This window comes from Rousettus aegyptiacus, unplaced genomic scaffold (genome assembly GCF_014176215.1).
Source record: "Rousettus aegyptiacus isolate mRouAeg1 unplaced genomic scaffold, mRouAeg1.p scaffold_m13_p_2, whole genome shotgun sequence".
Lineage (NCBI taxonomy): Eukaryota > Metazoa > Chordata > Mammalia > Chiroptera > Pteropodidae > Rousettus > Rousettus aegyptiacus.
In genome coordinates this window covers 143475873-143503786 of record NW_023416295.1, presented here as the reverse complement: position 1 = coordinate 143503786, position 27914 = coordinate 143475873, and the positions used below count along the sequence as shown (strand labels likewise).

The following is a 27914-nucleotide window of genomic DNA, read 5'->3' as shown; positions in this document are numbered from 1 at the left end:
TATAATTAGCTGCAGCTAACAGGTGGAAAGCAAGACCTGAACTCAGCTCTTGACTGCAAAATCCAGGTCACTTCCCCACACCTTGCCAGATGCCCTCCTCCCCAAGTGCACCTCCCTTTTATGCTGTGCCATGTGGCTCTCATTTCTTCTTCTCTTTCTCATGCTTTGTTTATTCTTCTTCCTAAAGCTCTTATGATTTTGTCCTCAGTTCTCTTTGCTGTCCTCCCCTCCTCATCTTCCTTCTCCTTGTCAGCAATTTCATCTGATACTCAGTTGCACAATCACCTCTGCAGGTCTGACTGCCAAATGTGCTTCCTCCAGCCTTGACCTTGCTCTCCTAAGCTTCTCACCCTATTTCCACTTAGATTTCTTTATTTACATCTGGAGGTTCTGCTGGCACTTCAAACCCAATTATTCAGAACAGAATATTCCTCTCTTAAATCTGGTCTCCTTTCAATTTCCACTTATTTTAAGGATGTCACAATCATTTTGTCATTTAAGCTACAAACTTAAGGGCTCACTTAGTACCTGCCCCCAACTTGACAAGGACTTGAGAAATCTTACCTATTCTATCTTTTCAACTGTAGCTTCCAGGAGTGGCTTCACTCACTATATTTAACCAAATTCAACAATGTGCTTATTTCTCAACCACAGTTTTCTAAGTCTTTCTCTTTGTTCATCTCATACTCTCTGCATGAAAATCTCTTTTTCCATCTTACTTATGGACATGTTCTATTTTTCCTCTTCATTCTACAAATATTTATTAGGTACCTACTGTGTTTTCGGCACTATCCTAAGTGAAAAGATATAACCCTCCCCTTAAAGAATTTACAGTAAGGTCAGTTCCACACTAGGGATGTATACTTGGCCTTGTGGAAGCACAGAAGAGGAACCAATAGACTCTTAAAAGGCTTTACATTCCTACCTCCCCTACTAACCCATACAATCATCAGAGCAAAGCTGTCTTGCGCACAGCCAGTGTGCAACAAACACGTCCCAGATGTCATAGTGCCAAGAATTCATAGACATGCAAAGCGTCTGGAGTTATTCATCTTCATAGCAACTTTTGTTTATTGATACTTAAGTTTTTATAACACAAAAATGTATGATTGCTTCCTGTTTTAAGTTTTCTTCAAGATTTTTTCTTTTTTATTAAATTTATTGAGGTGACATTGGTTAATAAAATTATGTAGGTTTCAAGTATACAATTCAATAATACATCATCTGTATATTGATACTTTTTCATACATGGATGTAGTACATAAAAATGATGACTAGTCATGGAAGAAACAATGAGGGGATAACTCTCCTTATCGATTCTAGCCTAGTTATAAGTATATGTTTTCTAACTATAATATTTGAAATGCCATAGAAATGGGAGAGGGTTCCCTGTATCTGTGTTCTTAACTCTAGGACCATACTGCTTGGGCTCCAAACCCCTCTCCACTACATACTAACTGGAGGACCTCACTCAAGTTACTTCCCTACCCCATATGTGCCTCAGTCCCACAATGGTCAAATGGAAATCAAAACACTTAACCCTCCTTGGTTTTCTGTGATGATTAAGTAGGTGAAAATATGTAAAGTACATAGAACAGTTCCTAGCAAACAGTAAGTACTATGTAAGTTATGTACAGTTTACGTTACTGTTGCTGGTGTTAATACTATGCAGATCATTGAATATAATTTACAAAGTGCTTTTGTACATATTTTCTCACTTTATACTAAACTTGCCCACAAAAGTGAAAAAATTTCTAACATACTAAAAAAAGGCAAAAATAACAAATGATAAACTGCCTGAAAATCTTAATATGTCCAGTAGTAATCAGTCCTTGGAATATATACTTATGATGTCATTTATGTACACTTTACAAAGAAAATAGACTTTACGATTTCAACCAAAGTGGAAAAAATTGTTTCTTGGTTCAAACTCCACAGTTAGTGTTAAAAATGAAAAAAAAAAAAAAGGTATGGAAAGAACAGGATTATATTCTGTTTGTCCTAGTCAAAATCATTTAAGATTGAAAACCTTTAGATACTGCTATATCAAAAGTTTAGCAGAGTGAATTTCTGTTGTCCAGTATCATGTCGTGAGTTGAAGGACAAGTCCTATGTTCCAACTTGTCCTGGGGCATTCTTCACGGCCTGCATGTACTATCCGTGATGGGTTACAATGGTGATAGCACAGATGCAAGTCCTTTCCACAAATTCCTTTAACTCAAAGTAATTGTAGAAGTGCTGTAAGAAATTCTGGTGCCAGGGTTGTAAATTATTGTCTCAGAGCTATAATCGCCATGGCAGAAATTTAGGAAAGAACTAAAATCACATTAAGCTATTTTGAAAAGAATTCTACAACAATTGAGAAGTTTGTCTTCTGTACTCGCTCTTCAATTCCAAAATGAATTCCTGATTGGGCTTCCCATGGAAGGTGTCTTTGTTGGATTAGGCCAAGTAGCAAGAAATGTCCTTTCCAGTCTTTTCAATATCGAAGTCAATTCCAGGCCACAAGACACAGCGTTTAGCCAATGTCTTCATGTGAACACATCCCAGATGTGCTCAATGTAACAGAGCCAAGATAACTAACAACCACCTTCTGAAATTACAACAAAACATCTCCATAAAAAGACATCTTTTGTGGCCAGAGAAGTCATGCTGACAGTTTGTGAATATCTGGGAAGACTGGTTTTTTCCTGGCCACTTCCTGTTGTACTAACTCCAATGTATCAAAAATTAAGAAGCTTAGGAATTACTGCCTTTCATAGATAGAAAGGATAACAAAAATCTATTATGCTTAGAAAAGACTAAAACTTTTCTTTGATTTTTGAGAGAGCACAACACTGTTTACCTTAAAAGGAGTAAATAGCATTAGGAGTATAAAGTTCAAGAATATGATATTTAAGGTACCAATTTCACATTTGTTACCTTTCCCTTGGAAAAATTACATGCTCAAGTAATATTTTTTCCATTGTGGACAATATCATCAAGACAGCATCAAAATATGACACCACGATCAGAATCCCAGAAAACTAGTCCTCGACTGAAATTTAAAAGGTAATGAGAACGGTAAACTATAGATGTTTAATTTAAGGTTTTTCATCAAAGACCAATGATTAGCTACTAATAAGCTTGGGCAAGATTTGCAAGGGGGTAAGTGCATCTACCTGTATTCTCCACAGTCTCATTTTTTACATTAAACTTAGTATTAGCCTAACTGATGTTTCCCTAATCTTTCCATTTAATGATAGCGCATCTAATTAGATATTAAGCCTCATTCTCAGGGGTTAAAAGACACATTTTTAATTTCAAATAAATTATTTCAACAGCTGTACCGTATTGGAATTATATTAGGTCCACCATTATAATCAACTACATCTTCAAGGAACTCCTTTGGGAAAACGTGGCCAATCTTCTATAATCTAGCTGTCTAATGGTTTGAATTTCTTGGTCACTGAATTCAAGGGGTATAGGCCAGTCTTGTCCCCTGATGCTTTTCCCCAGCTTTCATAAGATGAGAAACACAAACTTCAATAGGAGTAGTTATTATATACATACGCAAGATGTTCTTCATCAACACAATAACACAATTTTACAATCTTGAAAAACATATGAATTTCTCAACAATCCCAGTAAAAAAATTTATTAAAATAAAAGACTGTGGAAAAAATTTAAAACCAATTATTCATAAACCACAATAATAATCTACTTCTGTCTTCTCTTTTTCCTTTTTTAATTTTCATTGTAAAGACATATTAAATTTCTATGATGTGTCAGGAATTAGGAAGGGGTGTATAAAGCAATTCTGTAGGATATGTTAGAAGAATTTTTAAATATGTAGAGTTGAAACATATGACACTGTTTTTCAATATAAATAATTCTCACCAGATTATTTTATTTCATTTGTTAAATTTAAACATTAAATAGTAAATGATGACAATTAAACATCTGATGATGATGCTGGAGATAAGAATGACTTCAGTCATCACTCCAGATTTATCAAACATCCTTGCCTCTAGACAAACATGGTTGTTGAGAAGGCTTTGTTAGGGGATGAGTCTGTGCCCCGAACCAGTGAGGAGGAAACTATTTCTATGTGGTATAATGAAAGCCCCACAGCATTTTATTTCCAGGAAGCATGCCGACTGACATCATACTCAACAGACTCATACACTTGAACTGTTTTAATGCAGGGTCTTGCTTAAATTCAGAGGTTGAGAATTTATGCAACTCCTTACCAATTGTATTTGAGAATGCAGTTTTCTACTTGTAATTTTTTAGTGTTCTGAATAAATAGTCTTTATCTGATCTCCAGAACATAAAGAGTTGAGATAGGGTAAATAAAAGAGATGAACAGATGAGCTCTACATACCATTTCCACATAGATGCAAAACTACTAGGCTCATATCATAAATCACCACCTCATAAAAGTACACATAATTGGCAGTGCACACACCACTGAGCCCATAATCCCCTGGTATATAGTATAGAAACCTACTAGAGTACTATTTGTCATTGAAGAAATGGAATTAATATGCTGCCAATGCAAGCACGTGCACTTACACCAAAGGTGAGGAGAATGGAATATTAAGTGGCAATTTCAAAGCTTCTGCAAAGACTTTGTGCTCCTAAGGGATTATATGGTGAGGTACATAGCGCAATAATTGACTCAGCTTATGGAATGTCCCAGAGAAGATAGACAGATAAAAAAAGCAGTGGGAGGAGATGGAAACAAAGGGGAAACTGACTTTGATCTGAAAAACGGGACAATTTTTCTCCTGGACAATGGAAAAAGTCATATTTAGCTTGCTGTTTTAGTCTTCAAGTGCTGTGATTCCTGTTATATTTTCACATCATTTAGTAAATAGATACACAGGTGCAACTTTGCAAGGTGGTGTTAACAAGAGGGAAGAAACAATAAAGAAGTGAGACTGGCACCCCTCTGCAGTCCTATATTCACCTTCTTGTTTTTGCTGAGTGTCATGATCTAAGTGCAGCCTGCAAGCCCCAAGCTTTAATCTACTGATCTACAATCAAGAGTGTATTGGCCACGGGATGGTGAGAGTAGCACGTGACTCCGAAGAGTTATCAAGGGAATGACTCACAGAGAGAGAGAGAGAGAGAGAGAGAGAGAGAGAGACAGACAGACGGATGGATGGACACACACACATATGGGGGCAGAACTCATCCTTTTCTTCCAAAAAAAAAACTAGAAAGAAATTTTCTTTGAAAAGGAGGGAGAAAACTAGCACTTGCATTATTTATCAATCAACGCAAATATTTCTACAAAAGAAGTATGAAATTAGATTTTAATAAATTCAGAATATATTTAGAAATTCCTCAGATAGGAGAAATATTTATGGAATCTATAGAATGAAGAGGAGGTTGGCATAGTATAATTTCAAAGGAAGGTCTTGAGAATTAAATGAGCTAATAGCTACACACAATTTAACACATAATACACACAATTTGCAAGCTCTGAGAATTGGAAAGCTGTTTACTCAGTGGAAATGAGAATGTTCCAGACACCGATGTAATTGGTTTGGATCTGTATTCTGCTGCAGGCTTTTTGATCTCAAGAATTTTACTTAATTACCCTGAGATTCAGTTTCCCAATCTGTGTATCATGATACCCATACTGCAGGGCTATTTTAAAGATTAGAAATTACATATGAAAAGCTTTGTGCTCTTAGCCCACAATAAGTGCTAAATAGTTATTGTAATATTTTGTTTAATTTTTAAAGAAAAATAAGATTTGCACAACTAATGGCATATCCAGGATATTATAATACCAGTGTCTTTATGACATAAATATTCAGCTCCAAACTTTCACAATTTTTGAGAGAAGGCAAATGAAAACAGCATTCATTCGCTAGATTCCTTTGAAGTCAACTTGATCTGTATGTTACACTTTCATAAAATTAACACCTACACGGGGCATTGGTCTCAACTATCCCTAGTGCGTGTACAAAGCAGGATTCTTCAGAAGCCAATTTATATCAACTTTTCTTAAAGTAGTGTTAGTAGGAAGACCAATATTCCAAGTCCTGGCAAAACAAAGCAATTTTCCTTCCTAATATGTAGCATAAGAAATATATTAAATACATTTATAAAATTATCATACAGTGCTTATTCATTGGGAAAGATGATACTTCCTAGTCAGTCTCCTCCTATTCACTTGGTTCCCTTCTAATTCATTCTCCACTCAGTGTTTAGAGGGTTATGGAACAACAGAGGACTAGAATTCAGACTATATGAATATGGAAAGAATACTACAAATTAGTAGAGAGAAAAATAATCTTGTAGAAAAGTGGACAAAAGAACTGAACCAGCATGTCATATAAGAAGGAAATATGGCCAAGAAACATGAAAAAAAGCTCACTTTAATAGCAATTAGAAAAATACAAATTAAGACTACAATAAGACACCATTTTACACCCATTACATTGTCAAAAATTAAGTCTTACAAAACCAAGTGCTGAAGAATATGTGTATCAAATATGGTAATGAAAATTAGTACAACCATTCTGGAAAACATGTTCGCATCCAGAAATTCCAAAACATGTGCCGCAGGAGACACAAAGTACTATATCCGAGATATTCATATTAGCATTGAAAACAAAACAACGAGCAAAAAGTAAAAAGCAAAAACAAACAAACAACAAAAAATCTTGGAATCAACCCAAATATACACATACTGGAAAATGGATTATAAATTGAGGTATATTTCCAGAGTGGAATATTATATAGTGGTAAACATGAATAAGCTAGAGCCTCACAGTAATATATAACAAAATTAGTAAATCTTATAAACATAATGTCAAGAGAGAAAGAAAAAACGAGTCCTAGAAGACATGCAGTGTGGTATGAAAATGCAAGCTAACAGTTGTCTTTAAGAGGGGTAGCCAGAGCACATAGGTAGGTACAAGTTGTTCGTAATGTTCTCATTCTTCAGTTGGTTGGGGGGTTTGTAGGTCTCTATTATGCTATTAAGCTTTATAATTAAAAGTGATGTTGTATGTATTTTTTCATATACTCCAAATTATGTTGAAAGAATATACTCAAGAAATATTGAACACAATTATGGCTGCTTCCTACATATAGTCTGTTTCTTTTCACCTCTCTTTAAATACTGACCAAAATCCATATGGCGGGTTAGGTGAGAATTCATGACCTGACACATACAAATCTTGGACAACTATCATCATTGTTCTCTGAATGAATCTACATCTTTCTCCTGCCACATAGACTTTCAATGTCTTATTATGTTCCCTTCTGCTTCAAGATATTAGAAGAAGAAGTTGTTCCCTTTTGCCAGTTGGGCTTTGAGTTCCCACCCCCACCCACCACCCAGGACTCCCAGCTTTGCTTAGTTAACTTCTACTTAACTTTTAGATCTCAGGTCAACCATATAAGTGTGTCTTCTCTAACCTCATCAAGCCAGATCTCATTAAATTCTCTCCTAACACCACATACTTTCACCATGTGTTTTAGTTTTATATTTATTCACATCAACCTTGGAATGATTTCTGTCTTTCTACTATATAAGCTTATAAGCACAGGGACTGTGCCTTTTTCCTTTTCTTTTTTTGTTCCGTTTTGGCTGACCATGGACTCCAACATCCAGCACAAAACCTGGCACATTAAGTATCCATAAGTTTTTGAACGAATGTATGAATCAATAATTCTGAATAAGAGATCACTACATTTGTTAACAAAATTTGGTGCACAGTGCCATTTTAAGGACTGTGATATATATTGTATGTCATGTCTTATAATATTGGCAAATGTTTGCAATATAGTCAATGTTACTTGCATATTAAATATTTTTAGTATACAAACTCATAAACCATAGTTCTGTGACTGAAAGGAGGAACTGGTATTGGAATCCAAAAAGCAAAATGTTAGAACACTTAAAAGTAAAAATCAACAGCAAATCCAACATTCAATCTGAAAGACTGAAAGGAAAAATATTAACTAATAATTACAGATATGGTGTAATGCAAGAAAACACACTAATATACCAAATTCCAGTCCAAGTTCTTCCCTTGCTATAATATATCTATTGAAATACATTTTTTTATATTTTACTGAAAAGCACAGAAACCACCTTGAATCTGTACATCATGCAAGGATCTGACTTAGCAGTATAAACTCTAATATTGTATGAATATGTCATTTAAAAAAGATAAAGGTACCATTCTCTTTAAAAATGTGTCATGATTTGGAATCAATGATCAAGTTAAAGGTTATTCCATTTTATCTCATTTTTCCATCATGAAATGAAAATCATTTCTTTCTTTAGTGTTTGTTGATATGACATTAAAAAATTATGTAGACCAAATTTGGACTCTTTCTTGCCCATGATACCATATATTTCGCCAACTCTAGTATACGCAGTTATCTGCTCTCATTAGCTTCTAACTGTGTTCTATATGTTAACCACAATTTTTGAAGAATTTCACAGTAAAAGACTATGAGACAAAGATTTAAAAGTAGTGGAAACTAAGAATTCTTTAAATATTCATCAACATTTCAACACACCAATACAATTATTACCAAAAGAAAATGAGGTCTCCATTCAAATACATCTAAAGATGCCCGAGCTGATTAAAAGGACAAAGTGTCAAATGCCTACCTTAGAAATAGGCTTTTTCATAAAGTCTTTTAGGCTTATACAGTCTTTTAAAACACTATTTTGAAAATCATTTTGATTTTCTGTGGCAGCTACCATGGCATCACGACTTTACATATCTAAAACTGGGATCCAGGGCACTAAGAAATTCACACTTCCTTTTTGTTAACATGTAAAGCATGTTTGCTGACACAGAAGCCCGGCTGTTTGTTAGCGCCATGTTGCTAGGGTCTCGGCCCTGTGAACATGGATTTTCAAAGACTTGTGAATCACCTGTTGTAGTAAGCCTCTGGAATAAATAAAACAAAACATTCTCAGGCTGAAAAGAAGCCTTAAAGCTATCTCAAATGTGATTTGAGATATATCGGCTACATGTAGTTAGCAAATTGAAGAGGAGAGGAAAAAAAATCACTGCAGTGAGCTATAGGTTGCTGATAGAATACTCCCAAAATGGGAAAGAGTAAGTCAATAATTATTTCTCTCCTCTTTATCCGTATGTGCCGGTGTGTGTGCGTATCTGTGATATATAATTATTATACTCATGGATATTCATTCACATTTGTAAGTGGTATTTTTCAAATTTTTGAGGTATTAAAAAATCTTGCTTCCTTCCCTGGGGATTGGTGAGAATAGATGAGCGGGTTGCCTCTAAAATAAATAAACGAATAACCACCGAACGAGCACATCTCCTTTTTTATTATATTTCAATAATTCTAACACACACATATTAACATTTCTGATAACAGATCACTCTAAAATCAATGGCATCTCATAGCTTAACTGGCAGCATTCTTTTTATTTCTAGTGACAGAACTGATGGCATATTAGAACTGATGAGATGTATTACATTGAATAAAAAATAAGGAAATCTTTAAGCCTGGTATTATAACACAACTAAGCTTCACAGTATGTGACATCACTTTCATACTCATTTTTCAGTTCATATTAAGTAAGATGAAATTATATTAGAAATTTTAAGATTGAAACATATAATCAAACTATGGGTTTTGTTTTGTGCTTTCTCTTTTTCATTACTCCATGTTCTATATGATACCTAAAGTCATCACCATTTTAGGTTTTGATGTCATATGCTCTGAGTTGGGCCTGCATTAAAATTTGTGAAGAAAATTACAATATTGATGGATATTTACATACAAATCAAAAGCAATGGAAAAGTAAATAAGAGATGTATTTAAATAATTTGTGAAGCATACAGAGCATTAAGTTGCTCTTCTTTTTTTAAAAAAAAAAAAAAAAATCACCCCTTGATACCACTTCACATCCACTAGGATGGTTAAAATAAAAAAGACAGACAATAAACATGTCTATGGATGTGAAAAAACTGGGACCCTTATATATTGCTGAATATAATATAAAATAGTATAACCACTTGGGAAAACTGTTGTGCAGTTACTAAAAACTAAACATAGAGTTATCATGTGACCCAGCAATTCCACCTATCGGAATATACACAAGAGAAATAAAAACACATCCACATAAACACTTGTGCATGGATGTTAATAGCAGCACTGTTCATAATAGCTAACAAGTAGGAACAACCCAAATGTCCATCAAATGATAAATGGATAAACAAACTGTGGGACAACCATATGATGGAATATTAATTGGCAATAAAAAGGGAATGGAGTAGTGATATGTTACAACATGGATAAGCCGTGAAAACATTATGCTAAGTGAAACAAGGCAGTAATAAAAGACCACATATTTTATGATTAGACATTCATGAAATGTCTAAAAGAGGCAAATCCAGACAGAATCGAGACAGAAAATAGATTAATGGTTGCCAGGAGTTGGGTGGAGGAATGGGGAGTGGCTGCAAATGGGCATGGGGTTTCTTTCTGGGGTAATAAATATTCTAAAATTAGACAGTGGGTGTTTGCAAAAATCACTGCACCGTACATTTTAGCAGGGTGAATTTTATGGTGTGTGACTATCTCAATAAAGTTGCTATAAAAATATAAAATAAATCTATTAGATTGGTTAAAGAAATTTACTCAATGATTTTTTTAAACACATATTTTAAAAAAATAAATAATGTCAGTTCTGTCCAAATTTTTGCTAAGCATCTGAGGCATTACTGCTATTTACCTCAAAGTTCCTGCATTTAAGTTCATCTGTGCAACAGATGTGTTATAATGGCACATATTTTGAATGTTACATCTGGTAGTAAAATGTAAAGAGGCTCCAACTGCTAATTAAATATAAAATTATATGTATCAATTAGGAGCCAATTTCTTGTTAAAAATTGCATAATGTTTAAGGCACAATAAATTGAGCTAGTATCTAGGACTGTTTGTGTCTTGACCTGTGTGGGAAGGCAGTCCAGCGCACTGAATATAGGCTAGACAGTTTCCATGGATACCTCACACGACTTGAGGTGTAGAAACTAAAAATTATAAACAACTTTACAAAAATTATGCTTCAAAAAATATATTAGTAAAAAAATACGAATCTTCCTAAAGAAAGGTGCTAGAATTTATTTTCTTGATTAGTTGATAAGAGTTTTTTGGGGAGGGGCTGTGAGAGGGGAGGCAAAGTTTTTAAAAGGATAGTTTTTAAGTTGCTTTAGCATTCATAGTAGAGGAAGAGGCATATTCAAAATGCATCTCTCATCATAAGGTTTACAGCAAACCTCAAGAGTTTTAAAGCTATTTAGCTTTTATAGGAATCAACTATCTTGAATTATTCCATCTGAGTTTAATTAATCTGGCCACTGCATAGTAACATGCTGATCTTTCCAAATAAATGTACCCTGAAATTACAACCAGGTTACTCCACCCACTATCCTTTTGCTCCTTCCCATGAAAGAAGACTGCACATCTTCCAGATGTAGCATAAAAACCGCAGTGTTATTCACCAACCATTTCAGAATTAAACAAAATAAAGCACGAGAAGAACACATGTAGCTTCTATAAGAAAAGGAGATGTTCCCCACACTACTTGCTGAGATGATATGACCACACACCTGTTTATTCACATCTTTAACAGATTAGGGAAGGAAGAAGGAGAAAGTCATGGCATCAGCATTTTCTATGCCCCCAAATCAATTCCATGATTAGGCAGTCAAGTCAGGTCTTATTCCCAGAACTAAAGAGATAATCAGCGCGCATGGAAATACAGTTGTTTTCTTTGGACCACAGTCCAGTCATTACATGAGATCCAGCATGAATGAAGGGAAAGAACACAAGTTGTTTTAATATAGAAGACAAATATATCGGTAAATTTTAATCAAATTAAACCATATTTGATTATGTAGCTGGACAATTCTACAAATATCTCATTTGATGCTACTAGCAAACTAACATAACAACACTTAGTTTAACAGCAAAAGTCAACTGCATTAAGCATTTCCCAAATATTCCTAAAAGTGTTCATGTTTTCATTTAATGTGAAAATAAACACAACTTTTTTAAAAACGAGAAAACATTCACTGAAAGTTGGGGCAGGAGTTGGTAGTAAAAGAACACAAAAAGAACTCCCCCTAGAAAAATACCTACATTAAAGAGATCTTTGCTCTAATCGAGCTTACTTTACTGGTGCCAACTCTCTTGCTCTATTTCTCATTCACTGTCATTCTAACTTCCCCCATATCCTTCCTGTTTTCTCAGCCTCTTTTCACCTGAGCTGTCACCAATCCCTTACCTGGAGTCCCTTTCACTTCTGGATGTCTGATTTTTCTAAGGAAGGAGAGGTCTCTACCAATATCACCCCATCGGTGTTGAACCTGTTGTTTTCCCCATCTCTGTGCCGTTCCGCTGCTCTTACAGCCTTCACCAACAATTCCTTGTCATCCTTCAAGGTCTTGGTTTAAATGTTGCTTTCTTGGAAAAACTGTTTTCTGGACACCCTTCCCCTAGCTGAACTTGCATCCTCCAATTGCACACTCTTACAGCACTCTGGACTTCTCCCTCAGAGTAATTAAGTAAAGAAAAAGAAATTAACGAATCCCTTGTCCAACTGTTTGGATGATACCTCCCTTTTCACTAAACTCTAAATTCTATGAGGATGTAATAGATTGTTCGCCAACGCATCTCCTGAGCTTAGCAGACATTCAATCCATTTTTTTATAAGCAATACTGTCTCATGAATTTTTTTCTATTTCCATATACCCCTGCATTCTGTCATGTTCATAATTTCCTAATGAAAATTTTTCATAGAATCAAATTCTCATTTTTCAAAATCACTGAAAAAGTCAAATGATTAAATAAATATTCTTCATCCTATTTTGACCTCTGATGAGTAGAAAACAATCACGCTTGAGTATACGTGAGACCAGCATAAAAACACATGTGTGACTATATTTGGTACATTGTGGGACCAATGTATAAACAAGTGGAGGATTGTAGGATAGAGGCAATTTCCATAAATCCACTCTAGCTGCAAATTAAGTCTTAAAGCCTAAGTCATCTCTGTTTTTCACTTTTACCCTTCAGCCTTCATCAGTTTCTTTAGCTCTGACCTCCTCAATCTCTTTGCATACAATCCTACAGCTCTTGGCACTAAAATCTTGTGCTTTGCAGCTTCTGTCACCCAGAATAACCTCCTGGTACCTCTCTGCTCCATCTACTCTTTACCTCATTTCAAACCTCAGCTGAAAACATCTCTCTGCCCTTGGTCTACCTCTCAGTGGATAAAGAAGGGAACCAGTTTTTAATTCTAAAGTGTTTGAGCAGACACTTTACAGGAAGACACTCTGCAGTATCATTGTGAAGCAAAGTATGCTCCATTTATGCCCAGGGGATTCCTCAGGTTTGTGAAAGCCATTTTCATCCTACATTATAAAAGCCTCTGCTTAAATCTGAATTAAGATTCATTATGATATCGTCATGATGCTAACATTTTAACCCCTCGACAAAAGAATACTAGCATAGTTGTTTCTCCTGGAAAATATAAAAAATTTATAAAAATCCATCAGATATCCCTGCCCTGTAAATTTGTCATTACCAACACAAGAGAGTAAAAGACAACCTCTCTGGTTTACTGCAAAAGAGACCACGTGCCAGAGGCTGGCCAGCTGTTACCAAATCCTCTCTTTTTTCTTCTGGACACAGAACTAGACTACACTGCCCTGTCCTCTGTGCAGTCTGCTGGGGCCATGTGACCAAGTAGGAGCAAACTGAAGGTGAGCAGAAGTGACCTGGATCTGGCTCATGCAAGAACCTTGTGTTCTTTCCTCGCTTGTACCCTGATATTAAAAGGCAAAGCAACCAAGGAAGATGCAGAACCCCAGGATGGAAGGAACCCAGGGCTCTGGATTGCTAGGGGAACTAGGTTATAGAGAGCTGCCCTGCCAGAACACTCACTCACATTGGGATTTTAACTTTTATTATGCTAACACAGTTAACTTTTATTACATTAAGCCACAGAGGTCTTCAGGATTATCTCTTTCATTAGTATTACCTTAAGCAATACAGGCCCGGGGTTGGGGTGGGGTTGGTGGGGGGGGGAGGGGAGCGGGGTCGAGGTCAGCCTGGGTGGGTAATCACCTGTCTTATCCCAGGCAAATCCAGTTGTGACTTTCCTAAGGTATTTTATCCAGACTCACCTATATCTGAAGAAACTCACTCTGAGCACAAGCTAGTCGTGTAGCTGCCATGAGAAGCTATCTGGGAATACGACTTCATTGACCTCAGAGTCCAGGTTTCCCTGTCGCACCTCCCTCCTTCCATCATCTTTGCCTTCGCTCTCCTATACAACTTTTCCATTGTCTCCAATTCCCCTGATGTCCCTGAATCGAGATGTTCAAGTCTCATAAAAGCTACTCAGAAAGAAAATCGACTGACTTCAGGCCACATGTACATCATCAACTGTTTCAAACTCTCTAGCATGCAGCTGTATTTCCACTAACCTTATCATTTGTCCATTTTCATTTGTCCCATTTTTGAACCTCTGAAAACATTTCCCCTCCACAGCAACAGCTGAAGCAGCAATAAGCCTTTGAAAGAACTCAGAAATCCCTCAATTAAATAAGTATTCCAAGAATAATGTAATACTTATGAACAATATGAAGCAAGATTTTCCTTTTATGTTTTATTATTTTACTACCAGTTATGGAAGAAGTATGAGCTAAATTCCTCACTATAATCAGTTCTCATGTAAGAAGATTCCAATTAACTGCAATTTTTAAAAATGGAGAGAGGAAAAAGACTGTGGGAAAGGGAAAAGGGAGAAAAAAATTGATGGATTGTACTGGCTGGACTTTGTATCAATTTATTTTGATATACAAAAAACAAAGTGATTATTGCTATTTCTTCCAATGAAGTCCAGAAAATGATTTATAGGAATATTTAATATAGTCATGATATTTCTGGGCTTGAAATAAATTCATACAAAAGATATTCTTCTGTATTGGATCAATCAAGTTTCAGCCTGGCTAGAGGTGATGATAATTATTGGAAAGTAAATTGTTATGTTTTCGTCTGACTGCCTGTTGCCTTGGCATGTGTTATTTCCAACTCTGTCTGGAAATAACAGTACATCAAGCCATCTTGGTGACTTATATAACCAGCTACTATCATTTGAAAGTTGTCAGCTCCAGTAACTTGCTACTGTATGTGTAGTTACACTTTTAGGACACTGATTTCAGTGCATTTATTTCCTGACTGCTGCCAATAACTGTATTTTAAAAGGGAAATTAATTCTAAAACTTCACTTTTAATCTTAATTCAAGACACTTTTAAGTTTGGTTTCTAACAATAACCAAAAATAAGAAACACTTAATGAACAGCTGACCTTAAATCATTTCTTTTTAAAATTTATCAGTTAAAACTTGCACTTAAAATTCGATTAATTCTTCAGGCAAAACATAACTATCTACTGCTGACTGAATTTATAACAACAGACTAAAAATATTTGTCCTTAAACAGAACAGAATTTGTATATTTTCTCATCAACTAAAAGTAAGATGGTAGAAAATTACATTCCTAAACTTTGGACAGTTTCAAAAATATGCAATGTAATTTCTACTTCAGTACTCATTAACATGTTTTCCACTATCAAAAGTAACAAGACGCTTAAAAGAACAGTGGAAAACAGGGCACACGAAATCGGCTTGAACCAATTTACTCCAGTACCAGCAAGAGAGCAAGGGGGAAAAAAACCTATAAGTAAAAAAAGGAAAAAAAAAAAAAAAATACCCCACAGAAAAAAAAACCTAGAAAGTTTGTATCATTGGTTAATGAAATAATTTTCCTGGAACATCTAAATATTAGACCAAATTTCAATATTAAAACTTTTTTTAAAGAAAATGAAAGGTAAGAAAGAGAAAAGCAGCATTTCTCTCATTTTCTATTGTGACTTTTTTGGGGGAAGTATGAACATTACTTCCACATTTGAAGAGTACCTGCTATAGCTATTGTATTATCTGTATAAATTTTCAAAGCACTAATATTAAAATGCTGTTCTTTAAAAGTACATACTGATTTCTAGTATGTATGGCTAATTAATTTAACACCATTTTACTTTTGTGAACATCATCAAAAACAACAAAGAGTAAAATGGAACCCTAAAAACTCCATTTGCAGCAAAAGGAAGAAACAGATATAATCCAAAGACTACAGAGGAGTATGAGGACCGCCCACGTCGGCAGCCATCAGGCAGAAGGCCCAAGGGGAGAAAGTGAAGGAAAGAAACACTGAGAGCTGTAAGAGGGCCCAGCAGCAGCACCAAAAAGGAAAGGCAAAAACATACCTCCTGAAGTTAAGGAGTCCACCAGACATACAAAAGCTACATCCCGCTAGAATGTAGTCTCACTAGAAGTTAGGGATGAGGGTCAAGAAAGGCAATGTCAGAGATACAGAGGAGCCATGGCTTTAAAAGGAATCATCAGAGTAGCCACATTTGTAAGATGGGCTCTGTCTTTGTAAGGGCAAAAAAGGAAAGAGCTTTTGGACCTTTTAAGACCTCCTGTAAATTACTATTCTATCCACAGAAAGAATACAGAAAAGGGATATGAAAGCTGGGAAATGGTGAGATGCTGCAGCAAGATTTATTAAATAGCACTCATGGATTACACACAGAAATTAACATAGCTATAACAATTTTGACATGCATTTTTTAAAATTATGATGAAATCACCTCTATTAAAGACTACAGCAAAGCAAAAAGATAAGAATGCAGGAAGAGACTGTGAAAAACACAGTAAGAGATGAAACAAAAAAATATTTATTCAGAAATGAACAAATAATTAGGAGGAACGAATAAGCTAGACACTACAGAAAACAGAGGGATATAGAAGATAGCTACGAGAAAAAAACAAAACAAAACAAAATAAAACGAACATTAAGAAACTTCTTCAAAAGTTAAAAGAAAAAAAATGAATAAAAAGAAAATAGTGACTAGAAACTCAACATGCACATAATAGATCTGAAAAACAAAACCAAAGAAATGGAAGAGAATAAATATTTCAAGACATAATAGAATTTTCTGTAATGTAAAGAGGACTTTAACTGTAACATTTATAAAAATCAAAAAAACTAGAAATTACTTTTTTTAAAATCTGAAAACAAAAGATCTCTTGCATCTAGAAAGTAAAAAAATCTCCTTAAACAACTTTTGGACCAGAGAGGAAATTTAAACTAAATTGCAGAATTTCTAGAAAACAACAATAATTAAAATCCTCTACAAAGAGAAATGCTATGGGATTCATTAGTTAAAGCAGTGCTAAGAGAAAAATTTATAAGCCTAAACACTCAGCAATAAAAGATAAATATCTCAGAAATTTAAAAATAGCAAAATATAAGCCATATATATATATACATATATATATTTTAAATACAGAAACACAATGTAGCAAGTTAAAAAAGAAAATTAAATAGCACTAAGTTTTTAAAAACTTTCTCCTTAGAAAAAAAGTGGAAAAGATTAACCATCAGACAACCTAGTAAAAAAATAAAATAAAATGCTAAAACACTAAGTTATACATTACGAAAGGGAAAAAGCCAAAAACACAGAAAAAAATTTAAAAGAGCATAAGATTTTCTATGGTCAACATAATTTTTCATTTCCATATAAAATTTTTCTTAAAAACCTAAATAAAATAAATAATTTTCTAGGAAATATATAATTTACCAAAGCTGTTACAAAATGAGACAAGAAATCTAAAAGGACCATTTCAATAGAAGAAATAAAAGAGATTGTTAAAGAGCTAAACACCCAAAAAGCAAGAAGCCCAGATAGTCACAGAGAAATTCTACCAAACTTTAAAAAAGAGATCATCTTAGTGCTGTTAAACAGTTTCAGAGCAGAAAAACAAAAACAAAAACAAAAACAAAAACAAACAAAAAGCAACAAGAAAAGTTTCCAAATTATTATGATACAAGTAAACCAGATATAAAAACCTACCAAATAGTGATCAACAATAACAAATACCTACAACTTTTTTATAAGTATCATTGTGCATGTGCATCTTAGCAAATTCCATGACCCATGGGAGTTTGTTCCACGAATTCAAAGACGGTTCAATATTAGGAATAGTAGGAAAACTACTAACAATATTGGAAGTTTAAGAAAATATATTATGCATATTAAGTATAAAGAGAAAAGTCATATGCTCATGCTCTATAGATGCTGAAAAACCATTTGACAAAAATTCAACATCATCTGATTTTTAAAAATTAAGGTCGATAAATGGATAGTTCCTTAACAAAATATATTTATCTTAGCCCCAAATCCAACATCATGCTTAATGGGAAATATTAGAGGCATTCCCAATTATGCCAGAAAGAGACAAAATGTTCACTATTATCACTAATATTTAATATTGTGTTGGATGTACAAGCCAAAACAATTAGCAGACAGAAATGATTTTAGAGAGAGAAAATTTGGAAACTGTCAGTATTTTCAGATGATGTCATTTTATGAACACCAAACAGAATATAATGAAAACAGTAAGAGAATCATTAAACTGATGAGATTTACAACCATAAAGAAGCTCTTTATGTACTGATATGGCAAAGTCAATAAGACATATTATTAAGTAAAAAAGCAAAATGCAAAATGTGATAACAGAGATAAGAATGTGTATGTGTATTTGCTTTTGTATGCATAAAGAAATTCTGAAAGGGTACATAAGAAACTAATAACAATGATTATCTCTTTGGAGGTAGTTGGGAGGGCAGGAACAGGATAGAAGGGGCATGAAGATGAGAGGGAGAAACTGTTCTCTTTATATTTTTGTACTACTGGTATATTACCTAATCAAAAATTAAATTTAAAATAATCCTTAATTGAAAAAATTTTCTTAAGATTCTCAAAGAAACTCAAGCATGACAGTTATTAAGCTATTGCCTCTCTGCTCCAAACTGGCCCATGTGATGCCGGAGCTGGACTTTTAAAATCTCATATCTGTCTTGCTAGATACATCCAGGCTAGATTCTACCAATAGCAGGCATGAGAGGGAAATTGTAAGGCTGGCTTCGGAAGGGACTTGTTCTTTCTTGTCTACTTGCTGTGGGGACTTCCTGTTGACCTCCTGATTTTGCTTCCTATTCCTAAGAGTGGCATTCCAGCCACACACTATTCTAGTAGGGGTCGTTCCTGCCCATAGCTACAATTAATCCAGTTTGTAGTTTTCCCAACATGGCTTTCCCTCGGAAACATCTGCTCCAGTCTTTTACCGATGGTCTCAAAGTCTATCAGAATCCAGTCACATGGGTCCCCTCTGCTAACTTTTTAAGTTTTAGTAATTATTATCTCTTCTCTTTGCTCTAGCTCTAGAAGTATAGTTGCTTCTTGAAGTTGTTACCTATATGATACTTTATTGGTCTTTTAGTTTTTCATTTCTTCAATTCTTAGCTAACATTTCTATATATTAAATAATCTATTAAAATAACTTGTGGTTTTTGTCTCCCAACTCAGACCTGATTAATACACCTAACAAATATTTCTTTTCATTTTTTTAGGCACACACTACTAATGAATAAGATTAGATATTTGTGGGTGTGGATCCTCTATAGATTAATATAACTTTGAAAAATTATAGCAGAACAAGTTAGATACTGAGGAGAATTTGTTAGGTAAAAAATATAATTTGTTTCTTTTTAGAGTACCTGGATAAATTATTTCCTGAACCATCATCACATTAATATAGTAATTAATATGAGTCGTTGTGAAAGAAAGCACATTAAAAACCAGATTCTGCCCTTGATTATCTTCCTTTCTATGGTATAAATCCTCAAAAAGAAACTCCACCTCACCAACCCATATAATGCTGATTTCATTTATTTTATTATCTGAAGACATTTTTGTGAGGTGGCATATTTTTAATAGTTATGCAAAGCTGACATGAATAGTTAGTTCATCTGCAAATAAGTTTATTGACTCATGACTGAGGTTTAGAAAACCACAACACCCTATTATTACTTACTTATTCATAAGTGCAACACTTGAAAAATTATTTCTATTTATTATGTAATACTAGTATTATGTAAACACTAAATTTTAAGTAAGAAATATCTTAATAGCTGCCAGTGATATGCTTGGTAAATGCGCTATGACAGCTGAACCATTAAGAATGTGTTTCTAGAAAGTACATGTTCTACAAAGTTGTCTCTATCCCAGTTATTAACTTAGAACTGTCAAAATTTTTCAGATTCATCATATGCAATAGGAGTCCCCTCTAGAGTCTATTCCAAGTCTGAGCCGTGATACTTTTGGTCATGAAGCATGTAGATTCACAGACTCAATTTGGCCCTTGCAAACTTTGTCCTTTAAAACAAATATTTGTGGTACAAAACAAGGTCTCAGCAGAAAGATGCAAGGGTAGCAGGGGAAGGATAAAGAAAGGAAAGATATAGCCCTAGTCTCAGTAGTAATGAATCATACACCATCTTTTAAAGGTACAAACAAGAAAGGAAAAAAATAAAAGCAGACTCAATTATAGTACAGTAGGAAATGAGCTAGCAGCCCTTTTGTATTATTTTGTAAAGATGCAACAGCAAGTTACATTTGCTGATGATAACGAGCCATCCCTGCATCACCAATTCATTAAACCGACTCTGAATTACTCATTAACAAAGTTACAACGGCCAGACTCCTTTTAAGACTAGAGGCTAGCTAGCATTTTGATAGCAGATGCCACTTATTGAATTACATTTTCCACTATATTCTTTTGACTACTGTAAAATGCTACTATGTTAGCCACAGAATGTTTTATGTCTATTCTAGAAAAATGTGTTTTCTCTTAAAGTTTAAATAAGAAACAAAAAGAATGAACTATGTTTTTTACAGTTTTGGTTTAAATATGTAGAATTTTATTGATATATATATATACACACACACACACACACATATATATACACACACACATATGTAAAATATGTGTGTATCATGATGATGAATAGAAATATATATATAACATAAGTACAACATAAAAAGAGATGTTCTAATGTTATCTCTATAGCTCAGAATATTAAACATGAAATAGCTCCCAATTCTGATCTTGTATCATAAGCACCTGGGAAGCTATTTAAAAATGATAGATTTCCAGACCTTCACTCTAGGTATAATAAAATAGAATTTCTTTGAACTATGGGGCATTCTGGCGCCAGTCAATGGGACAGCATTTGTGGACCAGTAAAGTAGGATGAAAATGCTTATGATCTGTTTTAGAAACCCCATTCAGTCTCCCCCTTGCAGCTTGACGCTTGGCAGCTTGTTGTATCCCTCTAAACATCAGTTTTCCCTTTGGTTAAATGGAATAGTAATATCTACTGCACATAGTTTTAAAAATTAAATAAATGAGAAATACCTATACATGTTAAACATCACAAAATTTAAATTATCTATTAAAATAAAAAAATATTAAAATCTGAGTTTATGTGACAATGTTAGAAAATAACCCATTCATGAATATCCACCTAAAGTCAGGAAATATGGTCACACTGAGCAAATTCATGTCCTAAGACGGTTTTCAAAGAGCAAGAAGGAAATATAATTCTTTCATCAACAAGGGAAAAAAACTATAATGGCACTGAGTTTGCTACAATTCAAGACCACTATACCCCCAATCACAATGAAACTATACAGCTAATCCCTGTTGATATAACAAAATGGAAACTCTCATTATATTTCAGTGCCTTTGGTTTCAACGCAGTGTCTCAAATAATTTTAATGAACATCAACTTCTCACCAGAGTTTCAGTTGAAACCTTAAATCCTATTTGGAGAAACATGGGGGTAGAAGGAGCTAGGAAAGTCAAGCTCACATTATTGATTTTGGTTGTTGGCCAGTGGTTCTTTAAGTCCTCGGTATGATAATAATATCCTCAACTTCTTTCCAAGTGATCAACTTCTCAACATTTATTATTACTTTCTCTTCTCCACCCCAAATCTCTTTTTGTGAAAAGATATCAAGAAGTTCCGGCCAAACAACGTGGGGTTAATTTCTGATGGTTCTCAACTCCTTAAAATGATCAGCTACAATTTCACAAAGAAAGTAAATTTGTTCAATGTAAAGACCATTGAACTCACAATTTAAAATTCTTTCTAATGAAACTCCCCCCTCACCACCAAATTATCACTCTATCAATTTCTTTATTCTCATCCATAGTTCATGGCATTAAAAAAATAATAATGGCAGCCTTTAAGTAGATTCACCAAAACGATGGCAGATCTATTTTTTAAAAAGAAAACCTATTGCTAAGTATAAAAAAAATATCTTTTCTCTAGTTGTGAGGGTTGAAGTTTTTCCTCCATTATTTACTGAGGTTACATAATGTTTAAATTCTGCTCCTCCATGGCACAATGATGTATATATAATGCAAATATCTTTGCTGGAATTACAATGGCAATTTATCAATTTATGTGCAGCTAATCAACCCATTTGCTTTCTAGTGTAGAGCAGTAAAAGCTTATCTCATGCAGACTCACGAATCGTTCAAAGCAATCTAATTGAATTTCAGGGCCAAGAGCATTGCACAACACGTGATGTGTCTCCAGTGGAGCACCGTGCCAGACACTGCAGGCGTTACATAATCCCATGCTGTCGTTGGCAGAGGCCGCCTTCTTAGCCGCCTCGGTGGCTTGGCAGTCAGTGTCTCCTCCAATCATGCCCTGCAGCTTTAATCTGCACAGAGTGTTCACATGGACAGTCACATGTTTTAAGACTTTCACAGCAGCAAATAAAACAGGGACCATTTCCCTACTGGTATAAACAGTTCATTAAAACCAGTCATACAGCACACAAGATTATACCAGGATAGGAGACATGTGTAACCCCGCAGCAATTACACAAAGCAAGGAAGAAAGCAAATATCGAATATTCTACTTTTCAAATAACTAAGTGTGAATTAATAAGAAATATATATCCCAGTCTCTGTCCCGATTCCTGCTAATATTTGGTATTTAACCTCGGTTCCTGACAAGAAGCTCCTAAAACCCTTGTAATTTCCTCAGTGATAGAAGTGTCTAACACAGAGCTCCTATAATCTCAGAATTTCCTGGGTGACAGGAGAGTCTTTTGTTCGAATGAGGCATCTTTTGGTGGATTCCTGGGTGGGGGGTGGTCACCAGAAAGATCGAGTCAAAATTAGAAGTCTGGAACTTCCAACTCCTACTCCTCACATTCTAGAGAGGGAAGAAGGGGCTGGAGATGGAGTTAACAATCAATCATGCCTACATGATGAAGCATCTATGAAAATCCCGAAGTACAAAGTTTGATTAATAAACAGGTGGCGATCCTGGGTAGATGGCACACCTGAAGAAGACATTGGGGCTCTGCACCCCATCCACATACCTTGCCGTATGCATTTCTTCCACCTGGCTATTTCTGAGTTATATCCTTTTATAATAAACTTGTAATTTAGTAAGTAAACTGTTTTTCCTGAATTCTGTGAGCTGCTCTAGCAAGTTATCAAACCTGAGGAGGGGGTCATGGGAACCTCTGATCTATAACCAGTCAGTCAGAAGCACAGGTGACCTGAACTTACTACTGGCATCTGAAAGAAGGGAGCAGTCTTGAGGCACTGCACCCTTAACTTGTGGTACCTGATGCTATCTTTAGGTAAACAGTGTCTGAACTGAATTGTAGGCCACACAGCTAGCTAGTGACAGGGAATCAGTCAATGGGAGAAAAACCTATACATTTGGTGGCCAGAGCGAAATAGGGAAGTAAAGGAAAATAGTGCATTTTTCCAACACACTGGGATATACAATATTAACTCGGCCATTTGCAATGCATTTTCAAATTGGAAAGTGTGGGAATTACATATTTAAAACACTATACATAGTATAAACAACTGTCAAACATGAGTGGGTTCTCTGAACATGAGCCACAGGGCCTCCTGTAATTTCCCAGCCTCATGTACTCATTATTTTATTTCCATGGTTCAATTAGAATATGCACATTTTTAAAATAAGTACATTAGTTTTTAAGTATAATTATTAGATTTGGAAATATTGAGCTATTATATATATACCTAGATTTTAACACTTGCTTTTTCCCATTTTATTGCTAATGTTTTGCTCTAAATAGAAAAACTCTAAAACTGAGAGTAAAATATAATACACACTAAAAAATAAATTCCTACCCATACTTTAGGCTTTAAAAATTTTTAAATGTATCTATGTACAAGATCCTAACCAAGGAACATGGAGATACCTGCAAAATCTTTTCTTTTTTTTTTTTTTTTTTTTAAAGAGATCAGTTTAGTCTATACTGGAGCTATCTAATAGAACTTTCAGTGATGGTGAAAATGTTAAATGAAGAGAAAAAAATGAAAACAAAGTACACAAACCGTATTTTTTTCTGGTTCTAAGATGTGTCTCTAGCTCTATGAAATTAAAATATTATCAAAATAAGTCATGTAATATTATAGGAGCTAAAAATAGCAGGCTATCAATTGTATACCACTAAATCATATATCACTAAAAAACAGAATCCTGAGAAAAATGGGACTATGTTATTATAAAGGAATAGATTTAGAAAAAAATTTGCTTTGATTTTATGTGACCTGAATAAATATATACAATTATGGACTGAAAACTCAAAATATATATGGGATAAAAAAAATATTAATTTAAAGCTGTAGACGAGAAATTCTCAGAGTGGAATAAATCATTTATGAGATGGTGACACCTACTGATTAGTTGTGATATTGCAGCCCAGCTCTACCAGCTTTTTGTCCCTTTATCATCCTCGAGAAGAGCCAGAAAGCAGGAATTTCAAAAGATTTCAGTGCGGAGACATACACAGACAGAAGATGATGAGAAGACACGGGGAGAAAGCCTTTGATAAGCCCAGGAACATTTAGGCTACCAGAAGCTAGAAGAGAAGGATAGAACGCATGCTCCCTTACAGCTCTCAGAAAGAATCAACCCTGACGAAAGCTTGATCTTGGATTTCTAGCCTCCAGAAATATGAGACAACAAATTTCTGTTATTTAAAAAAATGATTTCAGTGCAAAATATGAGTATCACGACCACAAGATGACTGTGGACATGGAAAACAAGGAATGGCAAAGAACAGATAATCTATGCTCCTGCTGACCTTTCTCCTCCTAAAGCTTCACAAAGTCCACGTCCTTGTGGCCTTCATTGCAAAGTACCTTCCCCCAAATAGCTTATAGTTGTAGGCTTATGACATATATATCAAGCCCTTCCTTTTCAAGTGAAACAGCCTTAGAAATACATTTCATAAGCTCTCAGCTGGACAACTACAATCCTCTCCTACTTGACCTCTCTGCCTACAGCATTGCTCACCAATGTATCACTGTAAGACTAACCTTAAAGAGTCACTTCCTGATCAAAAAATCTTTATTCGGCAGCTTCAAGTTGACCTACTGCAAGGTGAATTCTAGTTTCACAGCTTTGACTTTAAGATCTTCTATAAATTGTTTTATTTTCTAAATTTATATCTCAGTACAATTGAAATAAAACTGCACCATATAAACAGGATGACTCCCAACAAGAACAGTGCATGGATGATTTGCTCACAAACCATATCCTGAACAATTTTGCACTTAGCCCCTTGTTCTCCATACTATGCACTGTTCTTCATGTTCTCTGGTATCTTCTCTCTGGAACCTTGAACTCACCCTACTGTTTAATATGGTTCTTCTGCTATTAATCTCATTTCCTTCTTTGAACACAATTTGTACTTGCCATTTAGACTATTTCACTTTCAGCCACTATTGCCCAGCCCCAGGCCCCAAACTCCAACCCTGGTCAGCATTTCTGCTAGGCTCCCCTGTCCCACGAGCAGGACACAGATATTGGTCCCTACATGCTATGCACGCTTAGTCTCCAGATCTTTGCTCTTTCTCTCATCCATCCTGGAATTACCCTTTCTTTTCTTTACTCTCTGCTTATATAAGGTGCCTTCTTTACTCATTTTATAAATGTTTCCTGAGTAATCCAAGACATTGTGACATACACTGCAGATACAGTAATAAATACAGAAGACAAGATTCTTACCTCCTTGTAGTTACAGATCTATTGAGGGAAACAAATAATAAATAAGTAAATAATAACATGAAACTAGATGTTTGCCTTTTCTGAAATGTGCTATGAAAAAAAATGAATAGGTGATAAAATAGAGGACAGTTGGGGGAAGTTATTTTAGATAGGGTTGTCAAGAAGCATTTGAGCTGAAAGTGTGACAACTGAGCTGAGACCTAAAGGATAAAAGGAGTCAGACACTCAAATAGCCAGAAGAACTGCATTCTAGGCTGAAGGAATAGCAAATGCAAAGCCTCTAAATGAAAAGAAGTTATTTTGTTTGAAGAACAGAAAGGACACCATTGTGGCTACACTGTATTAAAATACAGAAACTTGACAAAGTATTTAAAAAGATGGCACAAGCTAGATTATGAAGGGCCTTATTTATTCTGGTAAGAAATGTGATTTCTTTTTTAAAGAGCAATAGAAAAACATCAAAAGGTTTTAATACGAGAATGGCATCATCTGTTTTATGATTCACAACTATTATTCCATGCAAAGAATGGATTGGAGGTTTCAAACAACGGAAGCAGGGAGGTAAGCTAGGAAGTCATGTGGTGGTGCAAGCAGGATGATGATGTCTTGGACCAGGATAATGGGCTCAGACCGGGGGTGGGGTCAGGGGAGGGGGATGGGAACAAGGCAGACAGGCACCTAGATGTGTTCAAGAAACATTTATCAGTAGAAGCAATGGGACTTGCCGATGCATTTGCTGTGAGCGATGAGAGTTAAGGAGGAATCAAGAATGACACCTAAGGTTTTGATTGAGCAACTTTGATGGATGATGACGCTATTAGCTAATAAGAGAAATTTGGGGTGAGGAGGGCACCAATGACTCAGTCCTTGGGATATTCAAGGACCCAGCTAAAATTCTACCTCTTTCCTGAAATTTCTTAGGACCAAAAAGCCAATAATTGTCTATTCCTGCAAAATTAACATAACACTCATTTTTGGTATCTCGAGCTTTATGAATAATTCCTAGGAAATGGCTTGTAGCCATCCCAAACCTGTCAAAAATGTCTTTGGTACATGACTTAACATTCAGCCTCTAATACCTATATAATTCCCTTAGCAGATAGCATAGTCTTAATATATATTGTTTACTTTTCACATTTACTCACATGGTATGCATTCTATATTGGAGCCCCAACTTCTTGTGGGCAAATAACTAATTTTTCCTGGTGCCTCAGAACTTGGTATTATACTTTGTATGAAGCAGGCTTTTGATCGATGTTTGTTGTTGATGATGAAGAATATAATGTTTGACAGGGGCATCAAATTCTGAAAATTCCATTTAATATGCACCACCAATCAATATGGTTCTGATATAGCTGAACATTCAGCTTTTGGGAGAATGGAAATCAAACAATTACCTTTCAATTCAGGTATTCTGGTAGACTTATTGGGAAAATCAATTCCAAATACTCATTTTACAGAAATTTTCTTTAGTCAGTCATGATTGAAATGTACCTATCCTAGTGGTTCTCAAGCTCACACAGAAAATAAAGGATTAGCATCAGTGAAACTGGCAATTATTCATAGTTCAGCAGCAGTATATAGTGAGATACCAATGCTGATGATGGCATGTTACTGATATGTTTATGTGGGAGAAAGACCTACTGCTCCTAAGCTATAGAACAAGGAGGATACATATACAGTATTTCTCATAGAAACATGGACTTAGCATAAATAAAGGCAATAAAAATTTTTATGTAATGAGGTAAAATTCCCAGTGGAGAAAGGTCAGTGGGGAAGTTTCTTTTTGCTTATCTCAAGTGTCCCAAGTGGAGGAATTTCTGTTAGTGACATTTTTGACCTCTCTCTGCCCA

The 27914-nt window shown here is 35.0% G+C and overlaps 1 protein-coding gene across 4 annotated transcripts in view; it reads right to left on the bottom strand.

Moving 5' to 3' along the window:
* Positions 1-27914, bottom strand: part of ITPR2 (inositol 1,4,5-trisphosphate receptor type 2) — a 405483-nt gene that overhangs the window by 131759 nt on the left and 245810 nt on the right. The window lies entirely within an intron of this gene.